Here is a 23,683-nt window from a genome sequence, read left to right on the forward strand (position 1 = left end):
TGCTGTAAGTGTGGAGGGCTGTTTCCAGGCTGCAGCCATGGATGTCTCCTTATACTCGTCTGATGAGTCTCTGTCGCTTTTGTGCTTTCTCAAGTAGGTAGATGATGTGTGTTTGCCAACTCAATGGTTTGTTGATGTATACTCCTAGATATCTGCTGGCGTGTGTTAGAGGTGTGTTCCGGAGTGTGAATTGTAAATCCATGTTGTTTTGTCGTCTTTTGCTTGTCACTTCCTGAGTAGAAAAGTACAGTTTGTTTTATTTGGGTCTGATCAGATGCACCATTTGGCCATATATTCTTCTAGTTTCAGTAAGCAGCTGGTTGTTTTTCATTGTATTGTCATTGTGGTGGTGGGCAGTGCACCAGTATGTTGTGTCATCTGCATATAGTGCCACTGTTTTATTGTGCATAGTTGTAGTCGGATTGTCAGCCACGTAAAGCATGTATGTCAGCAGTGACAATATACCTACTTGTGGGATGCCTGCCTGGGGTGTGAAGTGTGTGAAGATTGCTGTGGTGACATGTAAAGTTAATGTTCTGTTGGTTAGGTAGGCTTATACGAGTTTTATAAATTTGCTGGGGATGCCTAGCTGACTTAGTTTGAGGAGCAGCCACCGATGCTACATCTTATCGAATGCCCTCTCTATATCTAGGAAAATGGCAAGCATGCATTGCCCACTGTTGATTCCCTCTGTGATGCTGTTGGTTAGTTTGAAGAGAGGGTCTTTTGTTGAATGGTTGCTGTTGAAGCCTGCTTGTATAAGGGGGAGAAATCCTCTATCATCCACGAATTTTTTCAGTCAGTCAGTTATGATGCGTTTGAAGGTTTCCCCTATCATGGCCAGCAGAAAGATGGGTCTATACGATCATAGGTCCATACTTGATTTGCCGCATGGGATAGCCACATGGTCTCAGGTGCCTTGTCACGGTCCGCACGGCTCCCTCCGTCAGAGGTTTGAGTCCTCCCCCAGGCATGTGTGTGTGTGTGTGTGTTGTCTGTAGCGTAAGTTAGTTTAAGTTAGATTAAGAAGTGCATAAGCTTAGGGACTGATGACCTCAGCAGTTTGGTCCCATAAAACCAAACCACAAATTTCCAATTTCCATCCTTGATTTATCTGGCTTTAGTATCATAATTGTTTTGCTGGCTTTCCATGCTGTAGGTAGGATTTTGCAGTTTAGGCAGAAGTTGAATATTAGTGATAGGATGGGGATGAGGATGTGGATAGAGGCTTTTTGGAGGTGGAGGTGTCTAATGTCATTTTGTGCAGGGACGGAGTTTCGTCCTGAGTGTATGGCATCACTGATTTTTGTGTAGGTAATTTCTTTCATCAGGGTAAAGTCATCCTTTGTTTCCATGGTTGCTGCATTTAGTATTCTGTTTAGTTGGTGGTCTGTTGTGCATCTGTGGATTTCATCAAATTGATTGTCCTAGGGGAAGGTATATGTGTCTTTTAGGACTTGTCTGAAGATATCTGCTTGTTCTTGCTGGCCGGTGGTTGGTCCATCATTAGTTATTAGTGTTATTTTGGTTCTTTGTCACTGTCCTGTCAGTGTCTTGAACCTTTTCCGGAATTTCCCTCTACTCTTGTAGTCAAGGTGTCGTTCCATTGGTTCTGTCGAAAGGTGGATATTCTGTTCTTGATTCTGGATTCTGTTGTCATGTCAATTCTAGAGACATAATAAGTTGGGGTTGTTGGTACACTGTATCTCTCTGTGTAGTCTCTGTTTCTGTAGGATTAGTTGCAGTGACTCATGGGGGATTATGGGTTTCCAGTTATCAATTGTTTTGGTGGGAAGTGCCTCATCTATTGCTTGTTGGAAGGTGGTTTCAAGTCGCTGTGTCATTAAGTCTGGGTCCTACTCATCAATGATGCTGACTGGGATGAAGGGACGAATAGTTTTTCCATGGGAAATTTCTCCCAGTCAGCCCTTACATAATTTCAAATTGTGCATCTGGTGTGGGTGGTAGTCTAGAAGGGGGGGCGGTGGCACTTGTGGAGAAGGTGATAGTGATATGGTCACTGATAATAGATTATTCTGGGACCAGATATGGAGTCACTGAGGGATAGGCTGTATAAGACATGGTCAGGGTCTGATTGGCCTCAGTTGGTTTGTGGATGGGCAGATGCTCTGTCAGTTCCGTTTTGAGGAAATTCATTCACCTCTGACTATTCATGTTATCATCACTGTCACCTAGCATGTGGTGCCTTGCATTAAGGTCGGCCAGGACGATGTAATGGTTTACGCTTGTTAAGTGCTGTAAGAGTTGGGTTGGGAGGGGATTTCTGGGTGGATTGTAGCGGCACATTATGGCTATCGTGCATCTGTCCCGTCGTTTGATCCTGACCATGATAATTCCATGGTTTTGGAAGGGTGATGGAGGCTGCATTTCTGTTCCTCCTATATTTACTGTGAATGTAGAGTGCCACTCCACCTCTACCGCCTGTTCTGTCTTTCCTGAAGCAGTTGAAGTGGGGAAAGTTACAGTCTTTATTGCCTGACAGCAGGGTTTCAGCCACTCCTCCATGTGTATATAGTTGTTTATAAGTGTGTCTAGTAATGGTGTTCTCCTGTTATTAAGTCCTTGTGTATTTACAAAGAGTATGATGGAGTAGTATGTTTCTGGCATATCTTCCTTTATGGATCGTCTTGGTGTGTGTGTGTGTGTGTGTGTGTGTGTGTGTGTGTGTTGGGGTGGGAGGGGTAGTGGTGAGGGGGGGGGGAGTGCTGTCGTCAGCCTTAGCCCTGTGTTGTTGTGTTTGGTGTTTCTTCTGTGTCTTTTACTTTGTATTTCGTGTGTGACTGGTCAACAACCATAATGTGCCGTCTTACCCTGTTTGTGTTGATCTTATTGTCTTAGCAAGGGTTAGGTAAGAGACATGGTTGATGGGTTTGATGATTTCCTCTCTTTTATCTTGGAATAGGTTGATGAGGCTGCCAGGACCCTCAGGAAGTCTGGCTTTAGTACCAGCTCAGTGTGTACATCATCTGGTATCATAGTCGGTTCATCTATGAGTTTAAGGGGTGCTCTGAGCTAGGCCTTTGAGGACATCTGTAAGAGAGGGCTGAATGAGTGCCCTTGCAATTTTCACACTTTTCCTCCTTGGTTAATTGATAATTGCCTCTGTATTGGGGGTACTTTGGTGGTCAGGTGCATTTTGCAGTGGGGTGGTTAAGGATAGACAAGAGCCAGACTGAGCTGGTTGTGGTGGAGGTATTTTGGAGGGTTCTACTTCTCCCCTACTGTGGTGAATGATGACTCCTTCAGTGAGTGCTTTGTCGAGCAATTTTTGGACTCTGGTTATGACGTGGTACATTTAGGGGAATTTGCCTCCACTTTCTTGTCAGCGAACTGGCTATCCCATTTCTACATCATGTCCTCGGTTGCCGAGTTCCTCTAGTATGTCAGTTGTGGTGAGATCATGTGAGATTTTCTTGACAACAAAGCTGAGAGGCGGCTTGCATTGTTGTTGTGGTTGTTATCGTTGGCTGTCATTCTTGCTGCACTACTATTGTGGAATTGATGTGTAATTTGAGTGAGGTCCTGATGTGATACTCCACACCACTCCTTGCTATAGAAATGTAAACAATGCTGGTTTTAATGACATTGAGGTTCCTGATGGCCATTCTGAAGTCTAATCTGAAGAAACTAGTGATTGTCTGTGATAGTTTTTTCTGGGTGTAGTCTCTTGGGAATTTTATATGTTACTGGGCAGGGGTCATGTGTGATGGAGAGTCGGTCACTGATGCTGCTGGTGCTGTTCGATGGTGTTGGAGAGGTGGCACCTCTGTTGTCCGGGGCAGAGAGGGGAGGGGGGGGGAGGGCTGGAGGGCTGTTGTGGGTTTCCCTGTCCATCCATGTTGTCTCGTCATTTAGTGTGGGGTGTCCTGTGGTGTCAGTGCATGTGGTCACTCTGGGGTGTCCAATTTGGGGCACTTCATTGGCACAGTTAGTACCTGTGCTCCAAATTGGCCTACAATATGCATAACATATGTAGGTATCTGGGCAGTGCCACAGGCCCTGGCATGGAGCAGTCCCTACTCTGTGGAAGAGACAATACTACCTGTCGGGCAACACTGGTGTGAACAAGACAGTTTTGCTGGTCGTGGGCATACACCCAAGAGGAAGCTTTTTTTATACACGTGATGTGGTGCATATGATGAGGACGCTGAGTTACAATGTTGAAATATTGTGCTGGGAAGATGCAGACCACTGGCAGCACACCCGATTCCACAAGATGACACTGAATCCCTGGGAAAGTGTAAGAAATTAAAAACTCATACTGGTACAAACACAAAAAACTTAGTTATTCCAGGTTCCAGAGATCTCAGCCACAGCAAATTTTATGATGCAGACTTTGTCAGTTGAACAGAAGACTGCAGAGGAAATAAATGGCTACAAGCTGAACATTTACAGTTCTGTCCTTTAATTTCTATTCAAGAATCCCTCTATGGTGTAGGAGGAGATGATAAAGACAAATGACTTTAACCTACATTTGAAACTGAGCTAGGTGGTGTGGACTCAGTGGACTCACTTTCAAAGGGAAACAGTTCAAATCTCCATCTGGCCATCCAGATTCATGTTTTCTGTGGTTTCAGTAAATGCCTTTTAGGTATGCACTGGGATTGTTCAATTAAAAAGGACACAGCCAATTTCCTTCCCTATCGTTGTTCAATCTGACCTTGTTCTCTGTCTCTAAAGGCTTTGCGGTAAGGAGGGCTTTAAATTTAACTGTTCCCTTTTCTTTTTTTCCCTACATTCAAAAACACTTATGTCTATTTTTTTTTCCATGACAGACTGTCGAAGAGCTTTATAGCTATGTATTTCACTCCATTTGTACCAAACTCAAATTCACTAGACAAAAGTGGAGATAATTTTTCCTCCTGTTATTGTATTTGTGATGATCTCTGTTACAGTCAAAGTACAATGGATTGTTAACAACAAATTTTATTGGTTTTTAATATTGCAAATTGCTTAAACAGATGGCTGTAAGACATTTGTGTGTGCACCCCATACACCATTCTGTATGTTTTCTTTTGTCCAATCAATAAGTTTTGCTTAAATGAGCTGTTAGCAGAACATAATCTCTTAAGATAGCGGTTTTCAAAGTGGTCAGTACCGTTCCAACCCCCCTTCCCCCCCCCCCCTCCCTCCCCCATCCCACCACCCTCCACTGCCTCTGGGTGCAGTGAAAGGAATCCAGTAGTGGGTGGTCACAGCATTTCAGGTCAATGGGGGAGGGGAGGAGATTGAGTCATGTCTGACCAAGTCCTATGGAGCAAACCCAAATATCCTCTCACATAGAGTTTTAGCCACTGGTTGTTGCTGACATCTCATGAGAATTGTCAAAATAATGAATGATACCCACAGCTGACTACTGCACTACTTAGCTCCTAAAAGAAAAATAGTTTGCTTATGCTGACTCAGTTGTATTAGCAGTATTTAATACAAATTTGATATTATAGTCAAAGTTTGGAAATGTGAGGTATTAACATTCCTCTTAAGTTCATACAAGAGATAGGTTCCAAAATTGTAATATAGGCCTAATACTCTACTGTATATAAAGTAATATATTTTTAAATTTATTAAGATGTGGAGCACAAGCATATACAATTTTTTCCACAGATTGCAACCGAATCGGTAGTTTGAAGAATGGAATGAATCTGAAACCTCCTTTTGTGGGGAAATACAAAAAGCATTCTTCTGTTCTTATTTTTAATTTTGTCTTAAGCAAACAGTTATTGATGGTAGGCAATGAAAACTTCGTAACTCCATGTTGTTAAATTTTACAGGAGAAGCTAAAATAGTTTCACAAAAATTATCTAAAGTGATACAGATAAAGTTGCTACATGTAGAACTATGTAGTAGAAGTGTAGAAGCTTAGTTATTGACAGATTAGAGAAATTCATGTGCTTTCAGACCTCTCTTTAATATTGGAGTTACTGGTTATTGGAATTATACAGTTTTTGCAGAAGATTTACAGGTTTTCATTGCCTACCATCAGTATGAGATTGTTTACATTAACCTCCTATCTCAGTACCTCAGAAAGATGAACTGAATTGTCCTGATGGACACATCACGATATTGAAAACTGAGAATTTGTTCCCTTCTTCAAACTGATTATGAATTACACATTAAAACATCTTACCGCAACATCAGAAATAGTTATATTTTCACAAAACATCCATAATAATAATGTCATGTGATGAGGGCCTCCTGTCAGGTAGACCACTTGCTTGTGTGGGGCGGCATGTGGTGGTGGTGGTTAGTGTTTAACGTCCCGTCGACAACGAGGTCATTAGAGACGGAGCGCAAGCTCAGGTTAGGGAAGGATTGGGAAGGAAATCGGCCGTGCCCTTTCACAGGAACCATCCCGGCATTTGCCTGAAACGATTGAGGGAAATCACGGAAAACCTAAATCAGGATGGCCGGAGACGGGATTGAACCGTCGTCCTCCCGAATGCGAGTCCAGTGTGCTAACCACTGCACCACCTCGCTCGGTGGCGGCATGTGGAAAATATGTTTGCTGTATAAATGTTTGTTTGAATAATGTAGAAACACTTCATTTCCCGGTATTTAGAATGTTATTTATGCTGTCTTTCGCTGTTCTCAACACTGGCTCTCTAATTACACTTTTAGCAACCAGAAAGTGATTAGCAAAACGTGAAGCCTGTGATTAGAATTCCTAGTGCCCACTTCATCTGGGAATACACTTATAGCTGCAGCTTATAGCTCTGAGGAAATAGGAGATTGTCCGGGATTTATAATCAAAAACGATTTTCTAAAATAGTTGAGTATATTCTAAAAATCACAGATGAAAAACAAAAGTATCCATACAACCTAACTAACAGAGCAGTTCAGAGTCTAATGCGCTGATGCAACTATAAATGTCCAAATTAAATGTTAAAATGAATGCTCGCCATAATTTGATGATAATATTTCATCAAATGCCACGCTAAGTAATGGTAGAATGTCTGTCCCGCGACGGCACGTGAAAATACGACAATACGCAAACTGAAGCTAGATAATGAAAATCATCCCAGAATTAACACTTCACTCGCAAATGATTTTATGGTTACGCGTATCTCGAGTAACTTAATACGGCATCCAAGGCTGTTTGTAGCAATGATACCGACGCGACGCGACTCCCGACACAGATGGCGTGTTATTCAGCGTCTGGAGAGAACTGGGGCCTTGCTTCCTCGCGCAGCGTTCTTATATATAAAGCCGCGGTGCGGACGGCTGAGGGAATGCCTGATCAAATCGGCTCTCTCGACTAGCCGCTGGGCTAGTAATGCACCACTTTAAGTTACCTAATAAATCATAGCTTCTCTTGCTGATGGCCGATGAAGCTCTTAATTTAAATGTGCATTCAGCACGCAGGTAAGTATTGATAATAAAATTTTGACGTGGCTAAGTTAAATATTTTGGGCGAGAGAATTAATTTAATTACACTGCACGCAGTAGACGAGCTCTGAACTGGCCCTTTGGAGATACGCTATCGCTATAATTTTATAGGTATTCAAATGAAACTTTTCACATCTTCATAGTTATAGCGGATCTCCAACCTACTTAAATATAAACATCCTAGCCTTATTTATTAGCCTACTTAATCTATCTTGCTTCCTTTAGTTTTAAGACGAAAACCAGAAAATCATGAATTTCCACTAAAATTTTAATTTGTGAAATCCAGAAGACTGTTTCTATTAAATATTTATGAAAAATGAATCTAATTATAAATTTTGAAGTCTCTAGCTCTTTTATGTTGCGCCAATGATTTTTACAGAAAAACGTCCAAATTTCGAAAATGGCTAAAGTTATCGAACTGATATTCAACACATATTAATTTAGTATTACTCCTGACATGCTAGAAACATTTTAGGTTATTTATTTGATTTTTAAAGTATTGCGCAACATTTATGACGTCAGAGCTAGTTGCAACGGACTGGCTGGCACACAATGGAAAGACTGATGTGAGTTTATTACGGCGTGAGTAGGCTGCTTCCCTACATCACACTCTAATTAAATTTTTTTGTTTTTGAATGTTAATGAATGAAAAAAATATTTAATTACAAAAAGGGAAGCAAGAGTACAGCTTAACTTCCTATGAAAATTTAAAATTGAAATGTAAACATATAGAAATATTAAAAGAAAACTGATTACCTACTTTAATTATTTAAATTGTGGGCATGTTCACTGCCTCTTAAGCAACATTATTACTCAAAATTTAAGCAAAGTCAATGAAACACTTTGGCATACACATTGCCTTAGACAAACAAACACATAAAAATATGTAAAATTATGAAAATCTCAAATACATTAAATACATTTTTACATACACAAATTCAAAAATTTTAACAGTTATTCAAGATACATAAACAGATGATTATATCTTAGCAGTCTTTTCTAAACCTGAAAGAAAATTTCACAAATAATTTTTACACACGTGGTTGTAGCCGCTTTGGCTGGCATTCTACACTTCCATTCACAAGGGTAGAGGAGGGGAAGTTGCTATGGTGTGCGTCCTTCACGTTCACTCCAAATAACATGGGGAAAGAGGAGGGGTCACTGTGAGTTGTGTCCAAGTCACTCCACGCTTTCCCGCAGCTACCAGGCTGCCATTATCTGGTTTGTCCTGTAGAACAAACAAAAAGAGTGCCTCAGACTCTGTTCACTTATTATCTAAGGGTGGGTCACAATGAAATGGGGATATATACATTTTATCTTTCAATATTTTGCTGGAACAAAGTTAACAGAATTTTTTTCAATTTTACTCTCACGGTTACTTGACTGTCATAAAATCGGTAAACAAATGGCTCAAAACGCCATTAGTCACTTACTAGAGAAAATCTATGCTCAAGGCATACAATCATAAATCCTACTTAATTTCAATTTATCATTTCTGGACCGGAACACTGAACCAATGCTCGTTACATTCCTGATACATTTGTATTTTATTCACTTAGCTGACTCATCTTTGATTACCTTATTCTTAGAGATAGTATGAGTATATTTGATTAGCAGCTTTCTCAGCTTCTTTGTACATGTGAGTAACTTTTGGTAATAGCACAGTTCTGAGTGTTCAAAACACACTACGCTTAGTTGACTACTAAATCCACTTATTGGTCCACTGCTGCTGTGTCAGTTCCACATCTGCAATTATGTGCTTACTTCATCGAAGTGTATTTATGCTGAGCTATAAATAATGTTTTACGTCTGCCATTATGTTACTTATTTACTTTGCTAGTGAATGAACTTAAGTAATACTCACTGTATTAATATTTAAAGCATAGGATAGCACATTTATTTCATATCTTTAGTGTATTGCAGGTGATCAGTTTGCTCACGTGGCAATCCATTTCCACTCGATCGGACGCTGAAACCACAGGTAGTCTCTCTCGACCTACCACTAAAGTGTATCAAGTAATTATGGACGAGCGTAATGCTAAATTCCTTAAACCTATAGGACACCATGAGCTGCTCTGTCTCATCTAACATAAGGGTACCTATGGTCACATTCACGCCTCCAACTCATAACCTCAATACGTGTAGGTGTGTCCTGTCACACACTACACCAAAATAATGGCCAGCTCCAACCTTATAAATACTTCAGGGACGTGTCCTTCACGTCTCAACCACAAACACTACTCAATTCTATTATACTGCCATTCCTTGCTACACCAGGTGAGTTCATTCTTACAACTTGTCTGCATATTTTTCATAACACTAAGCTCTCTCTTTTACTATTGATTAGTTAGCTCTACAGCATACAATAGGTTTCACTGCCACTTCAGATCCTGCTTGAACACGAATTTGTACATCTTTTTAAAATATTATTGCAGGACCATTTCCAATAAAACAACACTTTGTACTTATAATATTACCAGGGTTCTATACATACTTGTTACTCAAATACATTTGTATCTTAATTACGTCATACTTCTCTATTGTTTACGTCACTGTTAGGTTTGTCACATTAGGTATTTTTCTTCACTAATTGGTGGATAGAATGGTTACAGAACTCATGGCTTGATAGCCATGACGGAAAATTTTTGTATTAGAGAGTAAGCGCCGAAATTTTTGTAGATAGGAAAGATGAAGAATGAATGAGACCTGAAAAGGAAAGAAGATTTCACACAGCTGGGACTGCACAGCTGCCACACTGTGTAGAGGTTACAGAACAACCTCCTCCCTACAGCATTCATTAGTTTAATGCTGGCTTGATAACCATACCGGAAAATTTAATGTGTTGGAAAGAAGAGGTCGATTTTTTTGGGGACAGGAAAGATGAAGATTGAGTGAGACCTGAAATGGGAAAGAAGATCTCACACAGCTGGGACTGCACAGCTGCCACACTGTGTAGAGGTTACAGAACAACCTCGTCCCTACAGCATTCATTCACTACTTATGAATTTCTTTAGGTCGATCACGTTCCTGAGACCTAATAGCCTTTTACTTTTAGGGTACTCTAGCCTATATGCATTGGCATGTGGTTTTCCTATGATCCTGAAAGGTCCTTGGTATACGAACATGAATTTATTTGTTTCTGCATTTACTTTCTTTGATTTTTCCTTGGTTTTGACAAGGACTAACTGACCTATTTCAAAACTAGTAGGTACAGCTTTTGCGTCATGATGCTTCTTCCTTTCCAACGCTCTTTTTCTTATATTTGCCCTAGCATTTAATTTCTTCTCGTCTGTGGATATTTGCGTTAGAATAGGGAATTCTACCATATCTGCAATCACATTGTGCGGTTCTTGGCCAAACATCAATTCGCAAGGTGCAAAACCAGTTGCATCATGTCTTAAGTTGTTAATTACATTCTCAAAATACTTAATGTGCTCTGCCCAACTTGAGTGTTTCCGAGCACAATAAGTTCTGCAAAGCCTATTCAATTCTCTCATAATACGTTCACTCATATTTCCTTGGGGCAAATACGCAGATATTTTCAGATGTTTCACGCCGGCCTTATCTAGACATTCCTTAAATCTATCAGAAGTAAATTGAGGCCCATTGTCTGACAGCAAATTCTTCGGAACGCCAACGTTCACGAAGAAATCTTTTTCCAACTTTTCAACCAATGTTTTTGCATTTGCTCTTTTAATTGGGTATAGCTTAACATATTTACTGAAACCATCCACAATAAAAAAAAACATGGGTGCAACCACCTCTCGAAACAGGAAGAGGGCCAAACAAATCACAAGTTAGTAATTCTAGGGTTTCAGTTGGCTCTACTGAATGCATATCTCCTTGTATTCTGGTGTTAGCAGCACGGACTTTCTGGCACACTACACAAGATGCTAGACGCTTGGCCACACGGCGGTACATGTTGTCAAACACAACCCTCTCTTTTAATTTTGCAATGCACTTCTTTGCACTGTAGTGCCCATACCTCAGGTGTACATAGTCGATTAGTAAGTCTACATGTTGTGAGGGAAAGCACAGCTTCCACTCAGAAACACTTACCTTTTTCCTTCTAAACAGAATACCTTTATGCAGACAATAGTATTGCGAAACCTTAGGATAGTTCGCATTTCCTAAATAGCTCTTCACTAATTTCAGTTGGTCATCTGCATTCTGCTCACGTCTCAAGTTCTTAATCACTCTCTTTAATGCACTTTCTTCCTTTACTTCGTGCAATGCAAACATTCGAACTTCATTTAGGTCTGTTGCTGTAATTCCCGCGTCATCACAGAGCTCCGCACTTCTAGATAACCCATCAGCTACCAGATTGTCTTTCCCTTGAATATATTTAACCTCAAGGTCAAACTGCTGGAGATACAATGACCATCTTACCAAACGAGCATTCGTCAATTTACAGGTCTTTAAAAAGGTCGACGCCTTATGGTCACTGTAAACAATTATTTTGTGACCTAATAGATACTGCTCAAACTTTTGTACCCTAAATACAATTGCCAATGCTTCTAGTTCTGAGATGCCATAATTTCTCTCTGCTGCCTGTAAAGATCGACTTGCGAAAGCTATAGTCTTGTGCACTTCTTGTTCGTTCTCTATTTTTACCTGGAATATCTCCACAGCTATACCATAGCCACTAGCATCAACAGACATACAGAATGGTTTTTCAAAATCAGGATGATGTAAAATAGGACTATTAACTAAAGAATGTTTAAGCACCTCAAACGCCTGTTGACATTCTGCTGTCCAAACCCAAGGGGTATTCTTTTTCAGCAGGAGGTGAAGACAGGGAGCATTAAAAGCCTGATCACTAACAAAACGCCTATAGAAGCCGAAAAGACCGAACATCGATCTCAACTGCTTCTTGTTTCTGGGAGCCTCAAATTTTTCAATGACTGCTAGCTTGCCTGGGTCAGGCAGAATACCTTTTCCACTTATCCTATATCCCAAGAAACCTATTTCCTCTTTATCGCACTCTGTCTTTTCAATCTTTAGTTTCATGCCACCTCTCTCAGTAGCCTCTAACACTTCCTCTGATAAAGCTATGTGTTCTTCCCAGGTAGGAGTTGCTATTAACAGATCATCTACGTAGACTGTTATTTTATTACTTAAAGCTGGTCCTAAAACATGGCACATCACACGTACGAAGGCACAAACAGAGATATTAAGTCCGAAAGGTACCAGTATTGGTAACAAACTCCTTCGTACAAGAAAGCTGTGTACTTCCTTGAACTTTCCGCCAGTGGCATATTCCAATATCCACACGTGATGTCCATAGAAGTTAAGAATTTTACTCCCCTGAACTTTTGCAATAACTCGTCCATGTTCTGCGGTCTATCACTTTCCCTAACAACTATTTCATTCAACCAATGAGCGTCCAAGACCAATCTGACACTCCCGTCTCTTTTTGGTACTACAACAAGAGGATTATTGTACTCACTGACCGCTTTTTCAATCACACCCCACTCCAGCATTCTCTGTATCTCCTTTCGAACCGCCTCCTTCCTAACTACATGTATTTGGTATGGCTTCCTGAAAAACACTTGGCCGGGTTTCACCTTCAATTGACATCCATAACCTTTGACCACGCCAGGTCTATCTGAAAATACCTTATGATGCCTTTTTAAAACCTGTCTCAGTTCTTCCTTCTGATTAGCTGAAATTTTATCGATTTCCTGCAATTTAGCTTCTATTTTGTTTAAAATAATTGCTTCTTCTTCTTCTGTGTTCAGCTTACTGTTACTAAGATTAACACTTTCGTCCCAATATCTCCTATTTTTCAGAACTCGTATAGGCAGCTCCCAAGTTTGATCATCAGTTACTACATGTTTATTACTAAAAGGTACTATAATTACTCCGGTTATTGGCAAGACCATTTTTAACTGGCTTCTTTCAAAGTCAACAACACTCTGATGTTTTGACAAGAAATCTATGCCAATTAAAACCTCAATACTGAGATTGTTTACAATTAAACATGGATGATCAATTAAATTACCATTAATGTTAAAGGGCAGTAAAGCTTCTTGCTTTACCGTTTTTGACACCTTGCCAGTAGCACCAATTATTCTTAGTCCTGATACCCTCATTACTGTGAGCTTGTCTTTACCAAGTAATGCATCAAAGAAGGACTGAGATATCGCATTCACCTCACTTCCACTGTCTAAGAGGCAACGTACATTGATACCCAACATATTCACTATTATTATAGGGTGGCTTATTCTAGGTTGTACAGGTGGTTCCTCAAATTCATCTAATAGTTCCTTTTGGATTTGTCTCCAACTAAAGTGATCGACATCTGTCTTCATTACATTTAGGTCACAGTGTGTAGGGGTTTCCTGAATTACATTTTCAGCTGCCTTTTCCAGTCGGTCTATTAATTTCAAATCGAAACACCGCACGACTTCATTACATTTAGTTTAAATGCGAACATTTTTAGGTTAGGCTTTACCGTGACTGTTACTGACATTAAATGAAACAACAAGTTTACTGTTACCAGTCACCGTTTTATTTTGCTGAACATAACCCAAATTACTGTAGTCTGGGCGATTCTGTGCCTTCAGACGGGGCATAACATTAGTTACAGCTAAACCACTTTCACCATTATCGTCGGGTTCCTTCTCAAGTGACAACTGGTCACAGCTACTGGGTTCATCGACCCCCAACAGGCTACCCTCTACATTCTCACTTATCTCCTGTCCTAAATCTATTAGTACATTATCAACATCCTGCACAGGCACTTTAGATAAGAGCACATCATCTTTATCGTAAATATAAGCATGAATTTCTTCTGCTTCTTCACCTGACAATTCAGTATTTTGTAGCTCTTCCCTACCGTTACACTGCTGCGCCTTCTCTTTCTCTTCCCACTTAGAAAGCGTCTCTAACACGGTATCCATCAAATACTGTGAGTGATCTAATATTTCTGTTGTATCCTTAGATGCTACCGACACTTCATCCACCTGTTCAGTTTGAGTATTCTGATTTGTCTTACCAATTCCCGTAACTACTGGCTTAGGAAAAGTAACCGCCTGGTGAGCGCCAGTGTCCTCATAGACGGGAACTAGTTTTCCTGCCTCGGCCTACTACTGTTTCCTTTATTTATATTATAGTTAACTGGCACAGCATTGCTTTCCGCACTGTTGCTTAACTGCATAATTTTGTTTGGACCAAAATCATTATCATTTGGATGCCAATGTTGGTTCTGATGATCATTTCTCCAATTCCTACCTCTCTTAGGATGGCGAACACCTACTGTTCTGATGTTTACATTGCCATTTTGCTCGTTCCTAAAATTACTACTATTGTTATTAGCATTTCTGTTATTACGTGCTTGCTCCTCATTGGCAGCAACGCGTTCTACATGTTCCAAATACTCAATGAAACGATCCAGATTGTCTCTAGGGGCAGATATAATTCTAGTTTGCCAATACCATGGCAGTTTGGCTTCAAGACCTAGTATTATCATTTAAGGTTTTAATTTTTCGGCCAAATGTGACAAACGTGAGATCCATGACCTAGCAAACTCTTTAATATATTCCTTGCCTGCATTGAAGCGTTTTCCACTCCAAAATTCTCTCAACACTTCATTTTGCTTATTGCTAGACCAATACTCATTAATGAAAGCTGTTTTAAACTCCGCTAATGTTTTACACTTCAACATAACATCAGCTGACCAACGCATGGCGTCACCTGCTAAATGGCTTCTAATAAATGAGATTTTCTCTCGTTCAGACCAAGTTGGTGGAATCACATCTTCAAAATCGTTCCAGAAATCTAGCGGGTGGGTATTTTTATCTGGATCGAACCGCAAGAACTGCCGACACCCGATAAAAGCAGCGTTTGCAGCTACAACTTGTTGTATACTACCATTACCAGAAGTTACTGAAGCTACTTTACTCTCAATGTTAGCAATGTTAGTACTAATATTTTCTACTTTCATTTCAACATTATCTACTCTTTGTACAATATGAGTAGTATCAGTTTTGATTGCATTTACTTCTGATTGACATATGTTTACTTTTATATTAACATCTTTATATCTATCTGAGCACAGTTCAGATTCCGCCTCGATCTTTTCTGTTAACTTGTGCTCCAGCTTCGCATCTTCCATTTGGAAGTCTTTGCGAACCTCAGCAACTTCGGATTTTACTGTTTTATACATTTCAGAAAATTGTTGAGCAACCTTTTTCTTAATATCCTCATGATTGTAATCAATTTTATAATTCAGACTGTCTAGATCCTCTTTCAACTTATTGCAACCAGCCTTGAAGGTATCGTCCATTACCTCCAATCGTTTATTAAAATTAGTTTGGCTGGCCACAATCTCATACTTTAATTCAGCATTATTGGATTCTAATTTATTGTCCATTGCCTCAAACCGTTTATTAAAATTAGTTTGACTGGCCACAATCCTGTTATTTACCTCAATTATATCAGATTTTAATTCAGCATTACTGCTTTTGACCTGTTCACTTATTTCAGACTTTAATTCAGCTGTCATTTTTGCATTACTGGCAGCTATTGCTTGTAATATAACATTTAAATCAACAGCCCCAGTATCTTTGGGTTGCTCACTAGCTGGTTTCTTTTCACACTCAGGTGACGAAAAACTAGCTCCAACACCAGAATCATCAAAACTAAATGAAACTTCTGATTGATTAGTCATATCTAACTTCTCCTGTTTAAACTCTACCATCTCTGATGACTGTTTCGTTTTTAACTCATCAGATAAACTATCATCCAATAAATCAACAATTTCTAATTTTTGTTTTACTACAGGGGTCTCTATTATTGAATCATTGCCCCTTTTTAAACTACTGTCAGGAGACAATACTTCATATTTCACCTTAACATTACTACTTTCATGCATATTTACACTTGAATCGTTGTCTGGATTTACAGTTTCCTCAACAGACATAGGTTCTGATATAAGTTTAACCTCAGTTTCTTTTGGCGGTTCCATCGCCAACAGTCTTTTAGTGCAGGTTAGTAAAATTTCTAACAGCTTTTCACTTAACTTAGTTCCTTCTGCACGACGTATGGCGTTTCCGGCGCGGCGTACCAGGATTACTGATGCGACGTGGCACATTGAACTGCAGACGGCACTCCGACGGCTATCGTGGGTTTTCGTGGCCCGCAACTGCAGGCGCAGCTCTGGCTGCTCCAGCGGACGACGGCGGTGAGACGAAACTGGCTTCTTGCGATGCCGGCAGCACCGCTAGACTCAGTGCCAGCTCTGTCAATCCAGATGCGTTGTTAATCCAATTGCGTCGTCCACATGCACACGTAACACATTCACCGTTCTATTACTCAGCTGCGTGTCGCATTTCACTCGCGAATTCGAATAGTTAAAAAATCACTTTCACTTTTACTCAGTTTTTTCCCGGCCGATGCACCATATGTGGGGCGACATGTGGAAAATATGTTTGCTGTATAAATGTTTGTTTGAATAATGTAGAAACACTTCATTTCCCGGTATTTAGAATGTTATTTATGCTGTCTTTCGCTGTTCTCAACACTGGCTCTCTAATTACACTTTTAGCAACCAGAAAGTGATTAGCAAAACGTGAAGCCTGTAATTAGAATTCCTAGTGCCCACTTCATCTGGGAATACACTTATAGCTGCAGCTTATAGCTCTGAGGAAATAGGAGATTGTCCGGGATTTATAATCAAAAACGATTTTCTAAAATAGTTGAGTATATTCTAAAAATCACAGATGAAAAACAAAAGTATCCATACAACCTAACTAACAGAGCAGTTCAGAGTCTAATGCGCTGATGCAACTATAAATGTCCAAATTAAATGTTAAAATGAATGCTCGCCATAATTTGATGATAATACACTCCTGGAAATTGAAATAAGAACACCGTGAATTCATTGTCCCAGGAAGGGGAAACTTTATTTACACATTCCTGGGGTCAGATACATCACATGATCACACTGACAGAACCACAGGCACATAGACACAGGCAACAGAGCATGCACAATGTCGGCACTAGTACAGTGTATATCCACCTTTCGCAGCAATGCACGCTGCTATTCTCCCATGGAGACGATCGTAGAGATGCTGGATGTAGTCCTGTGGAACGGCTTGCCATGCCATTTCCACCTGGCGCCTCAGTTGGACCAGCGTTCGTGCTGGACGTGCAGACCGCGTGAGACGACGCTTCATCCAGTCCCAAACATGCTCAATGGGGGACAGATCCGGAGATCTTGCTGGCCAGGGTAGTTGACTTACACCTTCTAGAGCACGTTGGGTGGCACGGGATACATGCGGACGTGCATTGTCCTGTTGGAACAGTTAGTTCCCTTGCCGGTCTAGGAATGGTAGAACGATGGGTTCGATGACGGTTTGGATGTACCGTGCACTATTCAGTGTCCCCTCGACGATCACCAGTGGTGTACGGCCAGTGTAGGACATCGCTCCCCACACCATGATGCCGGGTGTTGGCCCTGTGTGCCTCGGTCGTATGCAGTCCTGATTGTGGCGCTCACCTGCACGGCGCCAAACACGCATACGACCATCATTGGCACCAAGGCAGAAGCGACTCTCATCGCTGAAGACGACACGTCTCCATTCGTCCCTCCATTCACGCCTGTCGCGACACCACTGGAGGCGGGCTGCACGATGTTGGGGCGTGAGCGGAAGACGGCCTAACGGTGTGCGGGACCGTAGCCCAGCTTCATGGAGACGGTTGCGAATGGTCCTCGCCGATACCCCAGGAGCAACAGTGCCCCTAATTTGCTGGGAAGTGGCGGTGCGGTCCCCTACGGCACTGCGTAGGATCCTACGGTCTTGGCGTGCATCCGTGCGTCGCTGCGGTCCGGTCCCAGGTCGACGGGCACGTGCACCTTCCGCCGACCACTGGCGACAACATCGATGTACTGTGGAGACCTCACGCCCCACGTGTTGAGCAATTCGGCGGTACGTCCACCCGGCCTCCCGCATGCCCACTATACGCCCTCGCTCAAAGTCCGTCAACTGCACATACGGTTCACGTCCACGCTGTCGCGGCATGCTACCAGTGTTAAAGACTGCGATGGAGCTCCGTATGCCACGGCAAACTGGCTGACACTGACGGCGGCGGTGCACAAATGCTGCGCAGCTAGCGCCATTCGACGGCCAACACCGCGGTTCCTGGTGTGTCCGCTGTGCCGTGCGTGTGATCATTGCTTGTACAGCCCTCTCGCAGTGTCCGGAGCATGTATGGTGGGTCTGACACACCGGTGTCAATGTGTTCTTTTTTCCATTTCCAGGAGTGTATTTCATCAAACGCCACGCTAAGTAATGGTAGAATGTCTGTCCCGCGACGGCACGTGAAAATACGACAATACGCAAACTGAAGCTAGATAATGAAAATCATCCCAGAATTAACACTTCACTCGCAAATGATTTTATGGTTACGCGTATCTTGAGTAACTTAATACGGCATCCGAGGCTGTTTGTAGCAATGATACCGACGCGACGCGACTCCCGACACAGATGGCGTGTTATTCAGCGTCTGGAGAGAACCGGGGCCTTGCTTCCTCGTACGTACCGTGTGACTCACGTGCAATATCCTGCACGATTTAAAGCAGGTTAAGCAGGTCAACTGCTGTTCCTGCGTGTTGCATTCTCTAGATGGATGTGGTCCTCACTTTATTGTAGGTCTTCTCGAATTCACAGATGTTGGTCGTCCTCACTGGGTGCATGGAGTTATTCCAGCGACGCTGGTCGCTGGACGCCAGTGGAGTTGGTTTCCCACTCCACTGACCAGCGGGTTCCTGGACGTCCTCGCCGACTTGTAGAAGATCCGTACGAGCGCGCGGAAGCGGCGCTTCAGCATCGGAACTCCCGCGATGTCGTGAAGCATACGGGTGTCGTAGTCCCTTGGCAGGTGGAGCGCCAGCCGGAGGGCTTTGTTCTGCACCCGTTGCAGCGTCTGGACGTGTGTGTCGGCGGCATTTCCCCACACCACGGCCGCGTACTCTAGCACTGGCCTGATTAGTGCTAGGTAGAGCGTGAGGCCGCAGTGGGGGGGGCAGTGTCGTCGTGGGGTTGAGGAGGGGGTAGAGCGTGTGCATCCGTCCAAGCGCCCGGCCCCTCAGCTCCCTGATGTGTGGACCCCATGTCAGGCGTCGGTCCATAGTGACGCCGAGGTACTTTCCACGGGATGGGGCCTCCCATGATCCGCACTTGCGGCAGCACGTCGGGTATGCGGCAGCGAGTAAACACCACCGCCTGGCTCTTCCCGGCGTTGAACTTGAGCCGCCATTTGGTGGCCCAGGCTCCAATCTCGGTGCAGGCGAGCTGCAGGTGGCGGCGCATCAGCTGCGCGCTCATGCTGCGCGTGTACAGCGCGGTGTCATCGGCGTAGAGCGCCAGATGAACCCTCGGTGTCGTCTTCGGGACGTCGGCGGTGAAGAGAGAGTACAGCAGGGGGCCAAGGACGGACCCCTGCGGCACTCCAGCACGTATGTGGCGAGCCGTGGACACGCCACCATCTGCACGCACATGGAACGTGCGCCCTCGTAGGTACGACTGGAGAAGGCGGACGTGCGACACGGGTACCCCCTGTACCAGCAGCTTATACAGGAGGCCGTCGTGCCACACGCTATCAAAGGCCTTGGAGACGTCGAGGAGTACCGCCCCAAGGTACTCGCGACGCTCCAGGGCCCCCATCGCCTGCTCCACCAGTCGCAGTAGTTGGTGCTGTATCGAATGCCCACTGCGAATGCCAAATTGCTCGTCAGGAAGCAGGCCTTCTTCTCTGACGTGGCGCTGCAGCCGTTTGGCGAGTATCCTCTCGAAGGTCTTCGAGAGGGAGGGCAGCAGGTTTATTGGGCGATAGTTCTGCGCCAGCCTGGGGTCCTTGCCAGCCTTGGGAATGACGACCACCTCAGCGTGTTTCCACGCATCGGGGTAGGCGCCTGTGCGGAGGATGACGTTGAAGATCGATGTGACAATACGCACTGCTTCCGGTGGCAGCTTCTTCAGCAGTTCGTTGTCGATCTTGTCGCAACCCCCCGCCTTCCTGGGCTGTAGGAAGTTGAGGTGGTGTTGCACTTCCTCTGCAGTGGTTGGTTCGATGACGTCGTCCGCCTCCTGATGGGACAGGTACAGCGGAAGACGCTCTCGCACCTCCTGGATGGTCTCTTCGTCGACAACATCGTCCACGGTGGAGAAGTTCTCGGTGAAGGTGTCCGCGAGCACGCTGGCCTTCATGTCCGGCTCTGCGGCGACGTCGCGGCCAACTTGAAGCGGCGGGATGCGCTGCCCCTTGCGCAGAAAGCTCCTGGTCATGGCCCAGGCGCTTCTGTCATTGATCCTGAGCGTGGCTATTTTGCCAGCCCAGTCCCGATTACGGTGGTGGCCGACGGCCGCCGAAATCTCCCGGCGCAAGCGGTTTAGCAGCCGCTTGGTGGCGGGGTTTCTCGTGATCTGCCACTCACGAAAAACCCGGTTCTTCTGTCTGATCAACACCAAGATGTCCGGCGGAAGCTGTTTGGAGTTGACCTTCGGCTTCCGCGGTCCTCGTGGCGCTGCTGCATCTGCCGCCGCAAGTGTGTAGTGGGTGAATGCTGCTAGTGCTGCATCCACCCCCTCCTCGTCAGGGTCAGGTGTGGCTGCGACCGTCTCCGCCAGGTGCTGCTGGAAGTGCGCCCAGTCGGTGTTGAGGCGGGCGCTGCGGTGCTCAGGAGGTGCTGTACCGTCTGTGTCCAGGTCGAAGATCACTGGCAGGTGATCGGAAGACAGGGCACAGCGAGTGCTCGCGATCGCGTTGTGTGCTGCCCCTTTCACAATCGCGATGTCGAGCACGTCGGGACGGCCGCGCGTCGGGTAGTGCGTCGGGTCGAAGGGACCCAGCACCACGGCGTCATGGTCTAACGACCCGGAGAAGCCGTCTGCCGCTGATGGTGGTGACCCAGGAGTTCCACTCCGGGTGTTTTGCATTGAGATCGCCGCCGATGAACAGGTTCCTGTGCAGCGACAGCAGCGTCTCAATGTCCCCTGAGTGGAGGTGTCCTGACGGCTTCCGGTAGGCCGCCACGAATGTTACGTGGCCCACGGAGGTGTTGACCACGACGCCGGTCGTCTCCAGGGTTGGCGTCACCGGGAGCTGCACCTGGTGGTGGCGCAACGACGTCTTCACGTACACCGCCGTTCCGCCACCATGGGTGGCCCGGTCGGTGCGGTAGCAGCGGAAGTTTGCCGCCCGCACGTCCACGCCCGGCTTCAGCCAAGTTTCTGTGACAAGACAGACGTCCACGTGTTCGTCTCGCAGAAACTGGCGGAATTCTCCCGCTTGGGAGCGTATGCTGTTCGCGTTCCACGCGCAAACGGTTAGACCCTGGATGTGTCTATCCATGTTTGGGTGTGGGAACAGCTGGTGTGGTGGTGGCCTGGGCGGCCGACTGCACTGCAGACGCGATCATCTGCGGGAGTTGTTGCAGGAGCAGCTTGAAGTCCTCCCTCAAGGCCCTGACTTCGTCCGCAACGCTCGCTGCGGATGTAAAGTCAGTGCGGGGAGAGGATGCTGGCTCCTGTGCGGCTGCTGGCTCGCGGGCAGGGCGCTCCCTCCGCCGTCCGCGCCGGCGGACGACCCTGGCTGGCGTTGGGTGCTCTCTTGGCGGTCCGCGCCCGCGCACGGCTACCGCCGCTGGCGCAGCCTCCGGTTGACTGCCACGCCCCTGGACGTCAGCGGGGGCGGCAGGGCGCTGCTCAACCAATTTGGCGGGTGCCTTGTCGGTGGCAGCGGATGCGTAACTCCTTCCGGTTTGGACCCGCGCGGAACGCGCTGGCTGTCCTCTTCTTGATGCAGTGCAGCCGCGGTAACACGCCACATGCTTTTCGCCGCAATGGCAGCATGTGGGCGCGTCGGTCCGCGGGATTTTGCACTCCCGACTGGGATGCTCCCCCGCGCATTTGACGCAGCGGTGAGGCATCTTGCACTACTTCGCCACATGGTCCAGGCCTTGGCAATTGAAGCACTGCGCTGGGCCGTGTCTTCTGCGCAGCTTCTCCACGGTGACGCCGACATCAGCCACGTGGGTCAGCTGGAATATTTTGCGGTTCTCGGCGGTGTCGTCGAGAACCGCCATAAATAGCGGCATGTCGGAGAAGTCCCTGGGTGACTTCATACGCGCCGTGGCGTGTATCGGGAAGCCCAGGTCCTCGAGCAGCTCCCGCAAGTATCCAGGGTCCATGCTGAATGGGAGCTTGCGGAACACGACTTTCAGCGTCTTCACCGGCTCCGAGGAGTAGGTGAAGCTGTGTAGCCCTTCTCTCTCTCTGCGAGGTCCATGACCCCGCGGTAATCTTCTGCCGTCTTCGTTATGACTCGGTTCAGGTCACGCCCTGCGACTCTGAACGTCACATTCCCTTTGACGACAGATTTCACTTTCTCCCTGAATTCGCGGAAGTCGCCAGTCCACTTGATGACCACGGGAGGTGGTGGGGGCGACTTCTGCTGTTGCTGCTGCTGGCTGTCCATGGGCTCACTGGCATCATTGGAGAGGCCAGTGAACCAGTTGCCGGTGTGCACCGCCGACTGTTGCGCAGGCACCACAGCCCTGGCTGTGTGCTTGCGGGAGGGCTGCATGAAACCCTCATCGTCCACGGTCGGGGGAAGGGTCCTGGATCCCTTCCGCGACGCCTTCCGCTGGGTGCGGAGCGTGGGCGCGCTACTAGACGTGCTAGTGGCGGTCCTCTTGCTGTCTGTTTCCACGCTCGCGTCAGCTGGCCGCTTACGCGAGTGCTGCACCACTTTCATGGTATCTGGAGATGGTTTGGCGCCTGGGATGAGGCCCATCAGGAAGGCGAGCTGCCTTTCCGCTTCCGGCGTGTGGGCTGGGTCCCCAGAAGGCGCTGTCTCCGCAGAAGTGGTAGCCTCAGGTGTCAAGGCCGTCGGCTGTGGCGCACGTGAGGCCGGGGGTATGGCTGGCGGGCCACCAACATCGAGCGCGCGGGCAAAGGCGTGCAGGGGCATGCCCCCATCAGCCGAAAGTGCATGCCTACCTCTCTGGGTAACGCCCGTCCGTCTGGACCGGTCGGTCGTAGGTGGGCGGCGGTTTGTGACAGCCGTCGGGGCAAGCCCCGCCGTGCCCCCGACCGCCGCGCCACTCGCTGCCTCATCCGAAGCTGAGGTCGCATAACGACCGCCCTGGTCCGTGCTGCAATCCATATCGACGTCCAGGGGCGTCTGCTGGGTTGTTGCCGTTGGGGGCCCGCATGGGGCCGCCGACAGAGCAGGCTCTGCCGAACGGCGATCTGCCACACCCTCCGCT

The 23,683-nt window shown here is 45.7% G+C and overlaps 2 protein-coding genes and 1 non-coding gene across 3 annotated transcripts in view; 1 reads left to right on the plus strand and 2 right to left on the minus strand.

The window, feature by feature from the left end:
• Nucleotides 1-23,683, plus strand: part of LOC126248174 (protein wntless-like) — a 212,524-nt gene that overhangs the window by 122,105 nt on the left and 66,736 nt on the right. The gene's annotated exons all lie outside the window — the stretch shown is intronic.
• The window catches only part of LOC126248173 (AP-3 complex subunit delta-1), a 507,526-nt gene that overhangs the window by 109,267 nt on the left and 374,576 nt on the right, over nucleotides 1-23,683 (minus strand). The gene's annotated exons all lie outside the window — the stretch shown is intronic.
• On the minus strand, nucleotides 6,426-6,498 carry Trnaa-cgc (transfer RNA alanine (anticodon CGC)). The gene has a single exon. It is a non-coding gene; the product is annotated as a tRNA-Ala (tRNA).

The sequence above is a fragment of the Schistocerca nitens genome, chromosome 3, assembly GCF_023898315.1.
Source record: "Schistocerca nitens isolate TAMUIC-IGC-003100 chromosome 3, iqSchNite1.1, whole genome shotgun sequence".
In the NCBI taxonomy this organism is placed as follows: domain Eukaryota; kingdom Metazoa; phylum Arthropoda; class Insecta; order Orthoptera; family Acrididae; genus Schistocerca; species Schistocerca nitens.